This window comes from Mus pahari, chromosome 8 (assembly GCF_900095145.1).
Source record: "Mus pahari chromosome 8, PAHARI_EIJ_v1.1, whole genome shotgun sequence".
NCBI classification, from domain to species: Eukaryota; Metazoa; Chordata; class Mammalia; order Rodentia; family Muridae; genus Mus; species Mus pahari.
Genome location: NC_034597.1, coordinates 13,145,642 through 13,164,121, shown reverse-complemented (window position 1 = coordinate 13,164,121; position 18,480 = coordinate 13,145,642). Strand labels below are relative to the sequence as shown.

General features: G+C 42.1%; 1 protein-coding gene across 8 annotated transcripts in view; it reads right to left on the bottom strand.

The window, feature by feature from the left end:
• Window positions 1–18,480, bottom strand: part of Kat6b (lysine acetyltransferase 6B) — a 172,708-nt gene that overhangs the window by 120,431 nt on the left and 33,797 nt on the right. The gene's annotated exons all lie outside the window — the stretch shown is intronic.

The following is an 18,480-nucleotide window of genomic DNA, read 5'->3' as shown; positions in this document are numbered from 1 at the left end:
GGGTAGGGGAGCAGAGGTGGGGGGTAGGGGTATAGGAAACTTTCGAGAGAGCATTTGAAATGTAAATAAAGAAAATAATAAAATCAAAAAAAAAAAAAAAAAGTGGTCAAAGGAAATACATCCCTAAAATACTGCCAGGAGGGCAGGCAGATCTTGGGCAGCCAAGGCTTGGGATCATTTTGCCCTTTCCCCCTCCTTCAAATCTCTCAGTCCTAACGCTGATAATCCTTTGTACTTGACACTATTTGTCTTTGAACATCCTGAAAACAAACTACTTTTTCCTTTGGGAGGATCTATGCTCTGTGACAAAATAAGAAATAATATAAGGGGGCTTAAAGCTGGCTGCTTTGTCCCTCAACCTCAGGGTCCTGGGGTCCTAAGACTGAAACCCTGAAGACACAGGACATTCCTGGGAGTTCAGGTGCTGACCTTGGTCTCACACACGCACCCACTGCAATTCCTCTGTAAGCTCTCAGGAGCACAACAGGAAAAAGTAACACTATATGACTCATTCTCCCAAATAACCCAGAACACAAAACAAGAAGTACATTCTCACATGTATGGTATCATTCACGTACATTTTCTTTAGCTGGTCTTAATAAAGAAAACCCATATGGTCACCAAGAGTGTACTATAGGCACATTACTAAATCTGATCTGAATTTCTTAAAATTTAGAAAATTATGTGAACCAAGCAAACCCTTAGAAAAGATGCCTAGAAGGCAAAACAAAATGTTTTAGCTAGTATTTTCAGGTCTCTTAAATACTAAAGAATTTCTTTACTCTGGCATTAGGGACAAAATTAACTTTAAAACAAAGATAATTTTTTTAAAGTAAGCAATCTCACATGTTTATCGAACAGGATCTGGGTGTGCTGGCTGGAGCATCTCCACTGACATACCTCAAAACCCACAAATGACTAACTATGAAATAGGCCTGGAAATATGCAGCCCGTGGAGGAAAAGTCTTTAACAAAGAAAGGCTTCTTCTAAGTTGCATTAGTATTCAGAGAGGAACAACTCATTACAGATGCACAGTTCTAGTCGAATACCGAGTAATACCTTTGCTAATAAGAGAATATATCTGAATGTCACACTTCTTTTTCACAAAACTTAATTACAAGAGGTGAGAATTGAGAAGCACAGACCTGAGTTCCAGAGTTATCGGATAAGAGAAGAATGAAATTAATGTCAAACATTAGCCAAAAAGGCAAATACGTATCAGACACTTAGGATGATGTTAAAGAGGAGGCAGACTAAAAACAGTAAAAAGAGAAAAAGGAAATTTACAAAAGAGCAGAGAGGGTGGGAAGCAGGGACATCCTGAAGAAGGGAAGAAGGGGTTAAAACGATGGAATCCCTGAAGCCTGGGCAGACACAGCCCCTACAGGCCTGGGCTCAGAGGGAGACATTTCCTCTGAGACCCCAGTTCTCCATCCTGTGTCACCCACCAGAGACTTGGTGTATGGCTGTTCCCAATCAGAAGTCAGCCGGATGTGAGGGAAAAGCCCTGGAGTCTGAAAGGCCACAGACGCATGGGTGTTGCCTTGTCACAGAGTTTAACATGTCCTTTTACAATACACAACTGTTTTCAGTGTCATGAAAACTTGAGTGAAATGAGCCCATGACCGTGGCTCTAGCACTCAGAAGCAAAGACAGGAAGATCTGGTCTGAAGCCAGTGGACTACGTACCTAAACCACCTTTAAAAAGTCCAAACAAAGGAGAAAGTATCTGTGAGTAAAAGATTAAATCCTTGTATTTTGACAGGGTGAGGATTAAATGGTGGTGCAGAGGAGGCATGGGGTGTTGACAGCAGGCAAAAGCAAGAGGCTTGGGGCCATAGCTCAGCTCACTACATAATCATCTCAGTTGGGTCCCACAGAATCCCAGCAGCAGAGGCGCAAGAATCAACTAGAGACAGCTCTGATGTTTATAAGCCTCACATCTTGGAGAAATGAGTCACTCAAGTGAGATTCAAACTATAAAACTAATAGGGACTATCAAAGCTACCCCTCCAGGTTAGGGACATCCCCAAACTCCCTAAGCTAGAAAAGGGAGGCACAGTGTGATGTGCCGGAAGATCCAGCAATTTCGCTCGTGGTTCACATGCAGGGGAAAGAAAAGTCTGCGTTCACAGAGAAGACTGCAGGGGATAAGGAACAGTGGGACACACCTGCCATCCTAACTCTCAGGCATCTGAGCTGGAAGGGTCGAAAGTTTTGGAGACCCACTGGGCTACAGTGAGTCCCTAGTTGTGCACAGTAATTACAGCAGCACTGTTCATAAATAGCTAAAACCTTTCAAGCAGCGAATGGATAAACAAAATGTGGGATCGATGTACAGTAAAGAGGAATGAAGTACTGATCTGTGCTATGATCCAGATGAACTTGAAAACAGTATGCTTAGTGAAAGATGCCAGCCACAAAAGGCCAGTCACTACATGACTCTTTATGTTAAATGTCTATAATAAGCAAATCCATAGAGACACAAAGTAGATTAGTGGTTGCCAGGGGCTGAGGGAAACAGGGAATGGGCAGTGACTGCTAATGAGTGTGAGGTTTCACTCTGGGGTAATCAAAGTGTTCTGGAATCAGAAAATGGTGATGGTTACATGACTCTGTGGGTATACAAACCCACTGAGTTGAACACCAAAGGCATAAATTCATGATGGGAATTATACCTCAGTAACAACAATAAAAACATATGGTACAAATCCACAAGAGTGTAGAGAGCATGGGGGGTGGGGGGAGGGGGAGACAAAGAATGTCCAGGGGACATTGCTCCTTTGTTGGCAAAGGACTAGGAACGCAAGTTTGATCCCATTAGAAAGGCTCCTGTGAGCAAGCATGAAACTCAGGCTGCTGCCAGAAAGAGTTCCTGATTTTGGGGACAAGACAGCCCTCAGATCTCTTATGAGTATCTCCTAAGCACTAAGCAATTCCCAGAGTCCTGCCTAGGGCTTTCTCCCTCCCCACGTACTTCTCAGAGCAAATGATTTCCCTACTCTACAGTCTCTCTTGGTTGTCCTTAAAAGATAACTCCCTTCCATATTTAAGGACATGGAGGCTCAAGGGGCAGACCAAATGGCAAACCATGCTGGTTTTCTTAGAATTATTCAGCTACAGAAACACCATGGCCCTAGGCAAACAGGGTGCCTCTGGATAAGACTATGAACTTGGTAACTATATCATAATGCTGTAGTTTCAGCTAAGGTGCATTTTGAATGACACAAACACATTCCCAGCACCCGTGCCCTTTATTTTTTAACCAGAGACTGAGAAGCCAGATCCCTGACACAGAGATACTAGCCAAGCCCCACCTAGTGCCAGGGATGCCACATGACGCAGCTCCAGCCAACGAAACACAGACGCAGCAGCCTCTGGGGACAGACAGCATCATCATTGCTGGAGAAAACAGCTCATGCTGTTGTCCTTGGACCTTTTCCCCTTTCTCCTATGGGAACAGAAAGGCAGAGCCTGTGCATGAAGAGGCCACTTTGTGAGAAGTGTGGTATAAGGGAAACAAACGTCTCTGCAAAAGACAGTGAAGCAGGAAGCCGCAGAGATGCTGGGTCTCAGAGGCATAAAGCCACTGTGGGCAGCTGGCTCTAACAGCAGTGGGCCACTGCCTGCAACTGCTGCCTCCAAGGGACAAAGAAGCCCTCCCTACTTGTCTAATATCCCATTTAAAAAGCTGAGTTGAACACATGCCTAACTAAAGCATCTGAGAGCCTTCCTAAGAAAGAGCCAGCAGTCACTCAGGCTTAAAAGTAGTCAAGGAAAACAGCTCAAATGGTGCGTTAGCCTCATGCTTTTAACAACAGCAGTTTCAGCCTGGTTCAGGGATTTGGGTTTTTTGGGGGTTTTTTTGGTTTTGTTTTGTTTTTTTAATAAATGAAAAAATTCAAAGCCCTCATTAAAATGCCATATACCTTTCTGAGAGATATTGTATTTTAAACCAACAAAACGCTTTTCCTCAAGGTTCCCATGAACATTAGAGTTTGCACAACAGATCTGAGGAAACTGAGGCACAGGGATGATGTGAAAGAACCAACTAGGCAGAGACAGAAAGAAAGCACCAGCATCCAAACCACGGTGAAGCCCAGTGGCACATTCTGCCTCTACCTCGGGGATGTGGAGAAGCGACAGGCATTCTAACAGATTTGCCCCTCTCCATAACTAGGTAAGAACAAGGGCACACATATGACACACAAGCAGTCCCAGCACCGAGATAGAGGTCCCTGCTCCCAAGTCGGATCATCAAAGTTCAGTCACAGGTCAGTTCTAACTCCTGCAGGTTGCCGTTTGACTCCACATTTGTACTATGGTACTCAGAATGTACACACATATGTACAAATAAATACACGTGAAGAAAATTAAGCCAAACCAAATAAAACAACAAAAAGACAAAGATTTCTTTTTAAGTTCTAGATAGCAAGGTAGTATATACATTTGTATATAAAAATACATTTTTTAAGTTATTTGCTAAGAATCTCCTCTCCTTTGCAGCCATCCTCCTTCAACCCACACAACTTAGTGTCTATACTTTAGTATATCATCAGTTTATCCACACTACTGAGTACTAGAGGCCCAGGCTCTTCGCTCAGTCAGCAGACTGCCTTCTATCTCTCCCCCAAGGTCAACACTCAGCGATGAAACTCAAAATCAGATCTTCCCTCCCTGCCTAAAAAGCCTGCACAAACACACACTTTTTATTTTTGAAACACACAGCTCTGTACAACACACTAATCTCAAATTCTCCATCCCCCTGCCTCGGTCTCCTGAGGACTGAAACTGTACCATCTCCGGGTCACCACTCAATATGGCTCACAGCTTTGTTTCCTGTCACACCTCCCCTACACAGAGTCATACACACGCTGGTCAAGTACTACTTACCATCACCCAAACGTGCATCCCGGGCAGGACTCCCATTCTCTCAGCTTCCTATTTCCTCTGCCTAGAACCTTATCCGTAAGTTACCTTTCTCTGTAAAGCTTTCCATAGAAAACAAATTCGCCTCCTTCCTTTGCACTCCGAGGCGTTCTGTACAGCACTAATATCAGCTGTGTACACTGGCTGAGTGTAAGCTGAGTCTTCCTGGATGACCACTGTGTACTATAGCGTATCAGTAAATCGTTACATGTGATCAAGCCCTAGCCTCACACGTGAGACAAATATTCCACCTCTCCACTGAGCTACATCTTATCCTAATCCCAACTGAATACAGATTCGCTTCTTGAAGGGGTACAGAGTGAATCAGATAACCCCATTACTCTCTGAGGTTCTTAAACAGGAATGCCTGCTATATATACCTACTACAGACAATCTGAGGCACCCAATGCTTGTAAGCTCAGTGTCACCACAGCTCCTTACAGAAATGTTTCTACTGAACTGTGGTTTAAAAGGGATGAAGCATGAGAGGCATCTACTTGGGGGTTATATTAGCATTCAAGACTTGATTTCAATACATGCTTCCCTACCTTGTTTACAATTTTCCTTTTTCAGTAGCCCCATGTTTTATTATATATTTATATATAATTATTATATATGATTGGAAGCAAAAAGCAGCATGGGAGGAAAGGCTGCTACTCAGTGTTGCCTATACAGGAACAAAATGCAAAACAGGCCCCATATTCAGAGAGAAAAAGAAAAGGGAAACAATTTTCTCTGCTTCACCTTCTCTGCGTCCTGACCTAACAACAGGAATTATATAAGCCACCATCTTCCTTCCTCCTCAGCATCTAGAATGTTTACAAATTAATTATTCATTCTAGACATTGGGCTTATCTGCTCTTGCATCTTAATTATTTTTTGAGGCTTTGAAAAAGCTTAGCTTATTAAACATATTTTAATAACCCAAGCAACCCAACCTTAAAGTCCTTTTGGAGCTGCATACAAGGCACAATCACCATACACGGTGAATGAAAACAAGCACAGGTGCCTCCCACAGCCCCAAGAAGTACAGGAAGCTGCACAACCACACAACTCCCCACCCCCACCCCACCCCGCTTCAGTTATCCCAATATATTTAAGCAAACTTCTTCTGGAACCAGTTGGGACTTTTCGTTCACCATTTTTTTCCCTTGGTAGGTAAGGAGGGGTATTAAACCAGCGTTTCACACAAGCCAGGCAGCCTCAAGCTCTTTCCATAGATGAAAAGAGGCTGTCAACCCCTGATCCTCTTGGCTCTAATCATCTAAGTCTCACGATGACAGTCATGCACCACCACACCCAGATTTGTGTTTTGTTTTACTGGGACAGGGTCTAGTTTTGAATATTCACAGGTGGCCTGGAACTGGCTATGTAGACCAGGTTGGCCTTAAACTCACAGAGATCCTTTTATGTGTTTCATACCATATGGGTGTACACACCTCTTCATACACACACACACACACACACACACACACACACACTATATCCCTGTAGGTGGGCATACATCTTCATACACAGTGTATGTCCACATGGGTGTGTGTCCACGTGGGTGTGTGCACCCCTTCATACATATAAAAGCCAGAGAGGGATGTGAGATGCCCTCTTCTTTCACTCTCTGCCTCATTTCTTTGAAGCAGGGTCTCTGCCAGATCACATTTTTCATGCTAGGCTGGCGGTCAGCAAGATCCCTACCTCTGAGGTTATAGACACACTTACAGGACCAGGACAGCTTGTTACAAAGGGGCTAAAATCCAAAGTCAAATGCTCACACACATGTTCCAAGTGCTCTTACCCACTGAGCCACTTCATAACTCCCAAACTCACACATTTTGTTTTTAAAGTCATCTTTTGTCACATTGCCCTCACAGACACAAACATTTCATCACTTAATCAAAATTGCTTGACTTAATTTTGCTTTGGAACAAAAGAGATCTGTCTGAACAAAAAATTAGCGTGAAGATAATAACTATAGCAGCTAACCCCTAAAAATAAACATGTTCTAGAGCTTAAGAAACAGATCAATGATTAAGACCATATACTGTTATTGTTCAGATCCCAACCCAACTAATGGTTGCTAGGAGAAGAGAAATATTTTCCCAGAAGTATAGCAACTAGTACATACCTGTAACTAACTCTAATCAAAACCACTGGTTCACAAAAAATACATACATACACACATACATACATACATACATACATACATCAAAGTAGAAGAATGATTAGGAGGGGAGAAAGAGGAATCAATGGGAGTGGGAAGAGTATAAGAAAGGACTTGGTGTCGGGGTGAGGACACACAAACACACGCACATACATACTCGCATGTGTACACACACACACACACACTCTTCCAGAGGTCCCAGGGTTGGTTCCCAGCACCCACATAGCAATCTATAGTTCCAGTTTCAGGGAATCCAGCACCATCTTCTGGCCTCTACAGGCACCAATCACGCACAGGATCACAGACAATACACCCATACACATATACATTTTTAAATTTTTTTTAATTAATAAGAAAACTTAGTAGTAGCTTTGGAAACAAGTCTATGTGACAAATGTATCCATCCAAAGAGAAAGAAGCGACATGTACCTTCCCTATTCCCTATAGGAATCTCAGAAGAGAGATGACCCAAGGAATAGGTGGTTGGAGCCTAATTTCCTCCTGCCAGATTTAAGGAGGGAGGCAGGTTCATTGACAGTTTCTCAGCGTTTCTAATAGTGGGTAATGCTGACATGAAAATACCAGGGCAAATATTTGTTCCATTTTTGGTTTATAAATTTCATGATAATAAAATTCTGTATATAGAACCGTTAATTAAAAAGGACTCTATTTGCCTTGTAAGATGTTTGAGGCTGTGTGTTTATTCTACATGAATAAAACGGTACACACTAGGAAGGAATAGGAATTAGAGATCTGAACGTGGTTGCTTTGGTATGACAAGTTCCTCTTGGGAATGAAAAGGTTTCATTTGTTAAGTCTAAGCGTGGCCTTTCCGGAAAGCATTTGCGTGAAGATGCAGCAGTACAGTACAGTACAGTACAGTACAGTACAGTAAGAGTTCCCATGTCCCCACCCCAAAAGGAAAGGCCAAGAAACAGCAAGTCTAAGGAGATCTATTTTAGAGTCACTTTGTGCTGCCATGGTAACTTACTTACAAGGTCCTCTTGCTGGCCCAGGCTATTTTGAAATGCCCTCTCAGAACTAGCCAAGCAAAGCTGGTAAGCAACCTGCTGTGCTATCTACTTCGGCATGACTGGGAATTCACAGCCTGGGGCTGACTGGTGCCTTGCCTCAGTACCACCAAACTCTTGCTGTGCATCAGGGATGTTCACAAAGCAGAGGTCTCCTTGGTGGTGCTGTATTGTATACAAGGTCAAATTGTGTAGACCATGACCTAATCTCTCAGTCTTACTACCTCAACCCCTTGAAAGATCAGATTACAGATGTGTGTCACCATATCCAGCTTGTGTTATATTTGCCTATCCAAATTTATTCTCTGTGAGATAAATACTGGCATTTACAATTTAACATACAAAATTTTAAGTAACTGCAAAATTTTCAAGTCCTATCTACAGAACATACAGCAACAAACTGAAGACTAAGGGCAACTCTGAACTTCAGGTGTTAATGACTTCTCAAGTTTGGCTCCCTAGTAACAAACCAATCACTCTGGTACAAGTGCTGGTAATAGGGGAGGCAGTATACTTGACAGGTAGGAGGTATGTGTGGGAAGTATCTGTCCCTTCTAATAAATTCTAATGAGCCTGAATACTACTCTAAACAAACAAGACTGTGACATAAAATAATGCACAAACAATATATATTTTGCACAGAGAAGTGACCTCTTGAGATAACCTCACTAGCTCTCCCCATCTGCCATTCAGTACTTGCTGATTACAAAACTAACACGGAGAGTAATTGAGAACAATCCCTGAAAGACAACACAGTCAACAGCGGTCACCCACCCCAGCTATCTTGTCACTTACTTCCTGCACGATATGACAAGAGGTTTCTTCTATGATAAACCTGTATGTGACTTTCCAATTTTAGAAGGCAACTTAAAGAGGATGTAACTCACTTGGGAGAGTGTACTTAGCACACATGACGTCTTGGGTTTGTTTGATACCCAGTATCCCACAAACAAGGTTTGGTAGTACATGGCTGCAATTCCATGATTTTGGAAGCTAAAAAACGACCAAACCAGAGGACCCTAAGTTTGCAGTCAAGCCCTACCTCAAAAATAGCAAAAAGCTTTATTTAGCAAAAAGTTGAAACATAAAAAGCTGCAAGTCTACTGTGACAATCATCTATGATCCTGGTTTGTCCCTCTATCTCTCTCCCATCCTGCCACACCTCCCACTTGAGATTAAGTTGCAAATACTCTTGTCTTCATTAACACCTCATAAAAAGGAGATCAGATACCAATTAGTTGTCTAGTGCTAAACAACCCTGGAAATATACATACAAGTAACATTAAATGGATTTAAAAGGTTATATTTGGGAATATATGTATACACAAATACATATGTCCACGCAATATCAACCAATGAAAAGAGGCCATGAATTTAAAAAAGAGAGGGAAAAGGGTGTGGGAAGGTTCAGAGGAAGGAAAGGGATAAATGTTGTAATTAAAATATAATCTCAAAAAAAAAAAAACAAAAAAAGACAAAAAACAAAACAAAACAAAAACCAAAAAAGTTTTTTTTAAAAATGGGTCATCAAGCTCGGGGCATCAAATATCCATTCCATAAATGGAATGCATTATTTCCCCATTACAGAGTGAGTACTTGCTGCAGAGGAAATGCATGGTCCCAGGAGTTTTCAAACTTACTAGCTGTTGTTTGTTTCCTTGTCTGGGGAGAGGGTTGGAATATTTGTATAGATCCTACCAGTTCAGTTTTAGATTTTAAAGCATTTCCAACTTTGATTCTTCAGAGTAGGGACACTCAACCTGTACTACTGTTTATACACAGCCCACCCCCACCCCCATCACCTATTCTATTTAGCTGTCATGCCTCTCTGTGATTTTGTGTCTGATCTTAATCAGCTTGCCACTGTACTGCTCTGGTCACCTCTGGCATGGCCACATCAGACCCTTCCACCTGGACCCTGCAAACCTCTCAAGTCCTCCTCCAGAAGGGTTCTCCCTGGGTGGGGCTCTCCAGCACATACAACAAAGCCTCGTTCTCACCATCATTGATTTCCTTCATGCCACCACCTATCACATCCTGAATGTAAATTCTGTGAAATCACATGGTTCAGAGTAGAAGCTCACCATGCCTAAATGAGGAAGAATAAAATGAAGGGGCAGGGAGTGGGGAGGGCCACTGAAAGGACTTCATTCTAGAGATTCCACACTGGCAGGTGTAGTCTGTGACCTCCCTTTTCCACAGGACAGTATAGGCATACATCAAGTCTCACACTCACCCTCAAGTAAGTGTTATGGGGGATGCCAAGACTAAAAAGAGCATTTCTTAGCATGCTATAATAAAGAACTTCAGAATGCTGGGGGAGAGAGAGAGAGAGAGAGAGAGAGAGAGAGAGAGAGAGAGAGAAATGAGAATGAGAATATGAATGAATGAATGTGAATGAATCTCCTCAACCCGAAAGAGAAAGCCTAGAGTTAAACAGAAAGGCTAGTGTCAGACAGAATTTGACTCTGACCTGCATGTATGTGTGACCTTGACTGCCTCCAGGACTCAATCTCCTCTTAGCTCAGTGGGGATAATGCCAACCCACCCGGCACCTTGGCTCATTTGAGAGGACAGGATGTCCTAACAGTTAGTGGTGGCAGTTCTTTTAGCAGGAAAGGACAATAGCTTCTTGAATCCATGTGGTTGTAAGGAGGAAGTAAACCAAGCTCAGATAAGCGTTAGGAAACAGTCCTCTGTAACACCAACCAAGTGACAAGTCCAGATGTGCCCCTTCCCATTCTCTATCAGCTAGTGTCGACTCAAACCAACACCCCAGTCACCTCTAAAGACAACACGCGTTGCTTTGGGGGCACAGGAGCTCCACCTTGGCTCTTAGACTCAGGCTACGTGGCCAGTTGTGGGAATTCCTCACAAAGCAGACATCGCATGACCTTGTGGGCCTTTCTTTTCAACCCTGCAAGTTACTTTTAAAAACGGAATGAAATAGAATCTGGAGAGATGACTCAGCAGTTAAGAGCACTTACTGTTCTTTATTCAAGACAGCGAGAGTTGTTTCCCAGCACCTATCTTAGAGGCTAAGGACTGCCTATAACAGCAGCTTCTGATGCTTGGATGCCTTCTTCTGACATCCTTGGGCACTAGGTACATATGTGGTGGTGGGGGGGGTGTGGGTGTGGGTGTGGGTGTGGGTGTGTGTGTGGGGGTGTATATGTATATGCATGTGGGCAAAACATTCATACAGAAGAAAAGATGAACCTTTTTTTAAAAAATTGAATTAAAGCCAGGAGTGGTGGCACACGCCTTTAATCCCAGCATTTGGGAGGCAGAGGCAGGCGGATTTCTGAGTGCGAGGCCAGCCTGGTCTACAAAGTGAGTTCCAGGACAGCCAGGGCTACACAGAGAAACCCTGTCTTGAAAAAAAACAAGAAAAAGAAAAAACAGAAAAAAGAAAAAGAAAAAGGAAAGAAATAGCATCTGAAATGATCTCTTTCAACAAACAATTGATCTTAAAACGAAAACTATCAAATGGATCAATTTACAAGTGGCTGTTATCAGATGGGGAGACACCATTGAGCATCCAAAGACTCTGCCACTCATCCTAATTAAGACATGGAGTAGACAAATTGAAACATTACCAATTCTAGCATGCAAACCAAAGTCTGCCCTTGGGAATGTCAATTTCAGGCCTGTGCTTAAAATCTATGTACATTAACTCTGACAGCATATCAGAAAACATGACACATGTCTCCTGATCACCCTAAATACAACCTCCAAAACCCATTCAAGTTTGAAAAGTATGTGTCAAGCTGTTTCTAAATAAGCCAGCAAGTAACACAACAACTTGCATTCGTGCAAGTTCTTTTCTTCATGAGGGAAGGGGTTTAAGTGGCAAAATAATCAGACACATGGTATGCAAGGGCAGACTATACAGTATGTTGCTAGCCTTATTAACAGAACCTGATGCCTTTTGGAGAACTTCTCCTTATTCTCAGATGCAGCTAAAAGAACTAAGAGTTTCAAGAATTCAAGGTCAGAATGGGCTACTCGAGAACCTACATCCAACAGGAAAAATGACTTTAAAAAACTTTTTATTGTATGTGAGTAGATGGTTTGCCAGCATGTCTATCTGTGCACATGTATGTCTGGGGCCGGTGGGGGCTAAGGAGGGATCAGAGGCCCTGGGACTGTAATGATAGGTGCTTATGAGCCTCCACGTGGGTGCTAGGGATTAGACTCAGGTCCTCTGGAAGAGCATCCAGTACTCTTAACCATGAAGTCATTTCTCCAGCCCAAACAATGACAGCTAAAATAGAAAATGATTATAAAGTGCCATAGTAATTTATTTTTTTTTATTTTATTTATATGAGTATTCTGTAGCTGTCTTCAGACACACTGGAAGAGGGCATCAGATCCTATTACAGATGGTTGTGAGCCACCATTTGGTTGCTGGAATTGAACTCAGGACCTCTGGAAGAGCAGTCAGTGCTCTTAACCTCTAAGACATCTCTCCAGCCCACCATGGTAATTTTTGCACAAAACACATAATGCTCATTAGCTCATGTATTCTTTGACTATAAGTAGTTATACAAAGAACATGTGTGTAGAAAAATATGTAAAATGATAGGCAAAAATAAAAGTATTTGGGTTATAAAAAAATTCCTCAGGGCTTTGGAGATGGCTCAGTGGATAAAAGATTTGTGGTACAAGTAGGAAGATTTGCATTTGGGTCCCCAAAAACCCACGTAAAGCAGGCATGGTAATGCTTAGCATGTGGCTGTCACCTCCAGGCTTCTACAATGAAGTGAGATGGAAGAAAGAGATTCAAGACTACCCAGGGCTTGTCAGCTAGGGAGACTGGCATACAAAGCAATTAACACAAGAGAGTGTCTCAAACAAATCAGAAGACATAGACCAACACCTGAGACCGCTTCTGACCTCGGTATGCTCACCATGCATGCATGCACACACATGCGTGCACACACTTACATGTTATATTGTTTTCACCATCAATAAGATTAGCATGGACACAGATTCTGAAGCCCTGAAGGAGAGCTTAGTTTGCCAAGAGTATGGTCTGGTAACGAGGCTGATGCTAACACAGCAGCAGGGCAGTGCGACATACAAGCCTTGCACTCTGAGAGCCTGGAACTCCATATGCCCAGCCTAATTAGTATGTGATACCTGGAAGCTTCTGAACCACCCTAGGGAGATGTTTTCTTGTCTTTAACACAGAGCTAGTAAGACCTACCTCAAAGTTATAAGAATAAAATTTAAAAAGCATATGCAAAAGAGGTCGAGTCCACGGCCCAGAAGAGTGTATGCTTAGTAACTACGTGCAGACAGGATCATTAGTAGCACATGCATCTGAAGGAGAAAGTACACTTCCAAGTCAAAGGACAATCCTAAGGCACAAGAAATGGCCACACTGTAATAGATGGATGTTCGTCTTACAACACCACAGAATGATTCCTCTCTGACATCAAGCAGGCCGTCCCATTCTCTGTGTGGTCACCTATACTGTGCTCTAAAGAACCAAAAGGATCCATCCCCAAAACATTCTCCTAGAAGGGAAATAAGCCATACAATTTCAACAACAACAACATCTCCTTTAAGTTATGAGTGAGGTTTCCCAGGCATTAGGAGGCTGAGACAGGAGGATCTCTAGTTTGAGGCCAGTGTGGTCCACAAAACAAGACCTTGTTTCAAAAAGGAAGAAGAGGAGCGGCAGTGGCAGCAATAGCAGGCTCCGGCAGTGGTTTCAGATTGAGCAGACTCCATATAGAAGTGACAGACTAAAACCAAAACAAGCCAAGCCCAGAGTTATATAGCTAGGATCTGCAGACAGATGGCAACAGTAAGGCAAGCTTTGAGTTCCTAGAATGGTTGATAATAAACTCAAAATAAAAACAATCCCGTTATTCCACCATGATCTTCAGACACAGACTGCCATAAAATTAGGATGCTTCTGGCATCAAATATTATGAAAGCATATTGTCTTCAGCTTACTACGTTAGGTAAAAAATAGTTTTCTAGGACTTGTCAAAATAATAAATCAGTTTTAATCATTACGTATAATTGAGCAAAAGTTTAAAAAAAAAAATGTTGTTCAGTCGCTTCCATGGGAACATAAACAACGTCAGAAGAAGAAAACTCCCAGCATTGCTTTGTTGGATACCTGGATTAGAATGATCACTCTTTAAGATGTCTTTGTGTTCCTCAGATCCCCAAACCAAGCCACCCCTAGCAGCTGCTCACTGGCCAACTGGTCTGCAGAACTCAGTGGACAACAAAAGGCTACCTTAATTCAATAAGCTAATCAGCACACAGTTCCCCACCACCCAGAGTCGTCCCATCTGCAAGGCGGCAGAGCCAAATGCCTATAAAACAACTGGCAGCATGCAGACAGGTCCTCCTGTCTCTTGTGTTAGTGAAACTTCTCTTAGCAACAGCTAAAAAGAAACTAAACTTAAGAGAGAAAGAGGGAGGGGAAGGAAGGAAGGAAGGAAGGAAGGAAGGAAGGAAGGAAGGAAGGAAGGAAGGAAGGAAGGAAGGAAGGAAGGACAGAAAACCTTAAGCTATCACGATCCAAAAAGTTGTTAGTAAGTTATTCTAAGTGCCACTGAAATTCACCAGCCAGATGGGTAATATGTTTTATTCAATTACATCTTGTATGATGATAACAAAGCTCAAGGCAGACATGATCTGGATCTTGTCTTTGTTCAAGAACCTTCCAAGTTACAACAGGAACTCAGTGTGTGCATATAAGTTTGTATGTGTGACTGTCTGTGAGTGTGTGTCTGTATGTAAGTATATGTGTGTGTGTGTGTGTGTGTTAGAAAGATAATCAAAGACCTAATCACAAGAGCAACTTCTTCAAAGCCAGAGACTAGTATCAATTTAGGCTGCAACATGACATCTCTATACCAACCAGGTAGTAAAGTCTTCTCCACGCTTGGTAGCAAGTGCCTTTTCACCTACAGCCACGTAGTCTAGTTACATCTGCTTCCCAGTGTGCAAAAAAACTGTCAACCCTATAGAACTTAGCTGTAGTATACATAGGAAACACTATTATACCCCTCAGTACGATCACTGGTTAGTCACATTTCTGCCCCTTATCGTTAACACGTTGTATCTTATGCTCACACCCATTACTTATTCGTGTTGTAATGTTTGCTGAACCACCCTACAGTGCACTCAGACACCCTGGCACTTCAGCATGAAACCCTTTAGGAAGCCTCTCCTAACTCACAAGAATAAAGACTCACATGACAAATGTCATCACCACACTGAAGAGCACACCATTGATGCCATTAACTTCTTAGTTTCTGGCCCAACCTCCCATATACACACTTATCACCTAAACATTTTATATACATGGCTCAGAGGTTAAGATACATGTGTAAGCTACCCCAGCTCAATCAGCAATGCCCACGTAGCAATGCCTGTAACCCTAGCTCTATGAGATTCTATGCTTCTGTTCTCTGCAGGCACTGTTACCCAAAATATGCGTACACTATACACACACAAACATATACTTAATTAAAACCAAATAAATGTAGCCATGCATGCTATGCGTGCCTTTAATCCCAGCATTTGGAAGGCAGGCAGAAGGCTCTCTGTAAGCAAGGCTAGTCTGGTCTACATTAAGAGTTCCAGGTTGAGCTGGGTGTGGTGGCGCAGGCCTTTAATCCCAGCACTCGGGAGGCAGAGGCAGGCGGATTTCTGAGTTNGAGGCCAGCCTGGTCTACAATGTGAGCTCCAGGACAGCCAGGGCTATACAGAGAAACCCTGTCTCGAAAAACCAAAATAAATAAATAAATAAATAAATAAATAAATGGGATTTGTCTTTTAAAAAAAAAAAAAAAGAGTTCCAGGTTGGGCTGGTGAGATGGCTCAGTGGGTAAGAGCACCCGACTGCTCTTCCAAAGGTCCGGAGTTCAAAGCCCTGCAACCACATGGTGGCTCACAACCATCCGTGACAAGATCAGACGCTCTCTTCGGGTGTGTCTGAAGACAGCTACAGTGTACTTACATATAATAAATAAATAAATCTTAAAAAAAAAAAAAAAAAAAGAGTTCCAGGTCTTCCAGGGCTACATAGTAAGACCTTATCTAAAAACTTAAGTAATTAAAATAAAATTAAAATTTTAAAGCCCTTAGGAAAATTAGGAAAATGGGGGGGGGGCAGGAAATAGAAGATCTGATCTTATCTAAGATCTTTTGGAGCGATGGGGAAAAATAAACAAGTATAATTATTCATGAAGACTGAAAAAAATAATAAAGGAGCCTGGCTTACTTACCAGGTAATAAAACATATTATGAAGCTACAGTAGCTAAAACCCTGTGGTGAAGGTGCAGGCACTGACAGTTCAAGGAACTAAACCACAGAGTCTAAAAATAAACTCAAACACACATGTTTAGTTTAGGAGAAAGATGGAATTTCATATACAGAAGAATAAAGAGATTATTCAACGAATGGTAACGGGACAGCTGGGCTGCCATCTGAAAAGATAATAAAGTAAAATTGGATTCCTACCTCATTCCTTAGAGTAAAATAAACTCCAGATGGATCAAAAGCTCAATAATAAAAAGTGAAAACAGAAAAACATTGGAAGAAAATACGTGGAATTTGTTTTTCTCGTCATCTTGCAGAAGAACAGGTCTATGCACAAAATGAACCTCAACGGCCATAAAAGAGATGGGATTGTGTTTCAGCAGAGAAACAAGACCACAGTTAAACTGTGTACATCCTCTAACCTGCCCACTGACTTCAGGGGAACATCCTACACATCAGGGTATGTGAAGGATTCATCAATATTCACAAAAGGACAGAAGGAGGCTTCAGTTCACCAGAGTGTATCACTGATTAAAAAGAACATACGTTGCTTTATGACTCTAGTCTGACCTCTAATAGCACATGCTCCATTAAGCACACATGAAAAGCTATTTTTTTTTTTAAAGAAAAAAACACAGGTGTACAGAGTATCTTTGGAAAATGATCAGGTAATTAATTGTTACTATTTGGGGAGAATGACTGGTTGTCCTTGAAACTAAGGTGCTTACTTCTTAGTGTCCCTCTAGCTATCTGTCAGTCACTAACAGTTAGTGGAGGTTTTGTTTCCACCAGACTCTCTCTGGGTAACCCTGCCTGTCCTGCAATGTGTTCTGTAGACCAGGCTGGCCTCAAACTCAGAGATTCACCTGCCTCAGCTTCCTGAGTGCTGGGATTAGAGCCACCACCATCTTGCTTCCATTGGTGGTTTTTAAAATGCACCCAGTGATAGGAAGGTGTATGCCATGCAGGGAAGGAAAATCCTAAGGTGTCATGCTAAGGAGGCTCTCTACAACTAAGCTATTTATACTCAGTGCCTCAGAAGAAAAACTGGAAGCATCAATTTATTTTAAAGAATGAAAAAAAAAAAAAAAAAAGGACTGGGTATGGTATCCTAGAACTTAGGAGGTAGACAGGACCGGGGAAGTCAAGGTCAGCCTCAGCTATATGAAGTCAGCCTGGGCAACATTAGACCCTTTCTCAAAATGCCTGAACTACTACTAAAAATAACAACAGGAAAGAAAAAACTAATGAAAGTGTTAAATTTTGCTAAACTTTCCAATTGTAACATTGTTTTGAATTATGAGCTCTGAATTATTAACTTTCTAAACTCATATTCCTTTCCATTTTTAGAGTGGGGGGGGGTAACAGCACACCAGGTGTGTGTGTACGTAGGAGAGAAAGAGAGGGAGGGAGGGGGGAAGAGAGAGAGGGAGAGAGAGAGAGAGAGAGAGAGAATGAGAATATTCCCAGCTCTTGACAAAAATCTCAGGCTAGAGAAATGGTTTACTGTTTAAGAGCACTTCCTGCTCTTTCAAGGTTCAATTCCCAGGCTTCCCAGGCACCAGCTCATAATCATACACTATATACCTCCATAAGGATCCAACTCCTCTAGCTCCTATGGGTATCTATACACACACAGACAGACACACATACACACATACACACACACACACAAATAATTAAAATAAATATTTTGAGGAGGGGGTTCTCAATAAGTTTCCCAGGCTGGACTTGAACTTGATATCCCCTGCCTCAGCCCCCTAAGTAGCTGAGACTTCAGGCATATAACACAAGGCACAGCTGTGACTCAGATTTTTGTTTACAGATTCATTTTTGGGGTATGAATATTTTGCCTATACACACACACACACACACACACACACACACACACACACACCAGGTTATCCACAAGCACAATCTGTAACTCGGATCTTTAAAACAGGATTTTGACGCAAATAAGGCCCAGTTTATTTTTTTATTTTAACAAGGTTTCATTTAGCCCAGGCTGGTATAAACCTACTGTATAGGAGATACTGGTACTGTATAGGAGATACTGGTACTG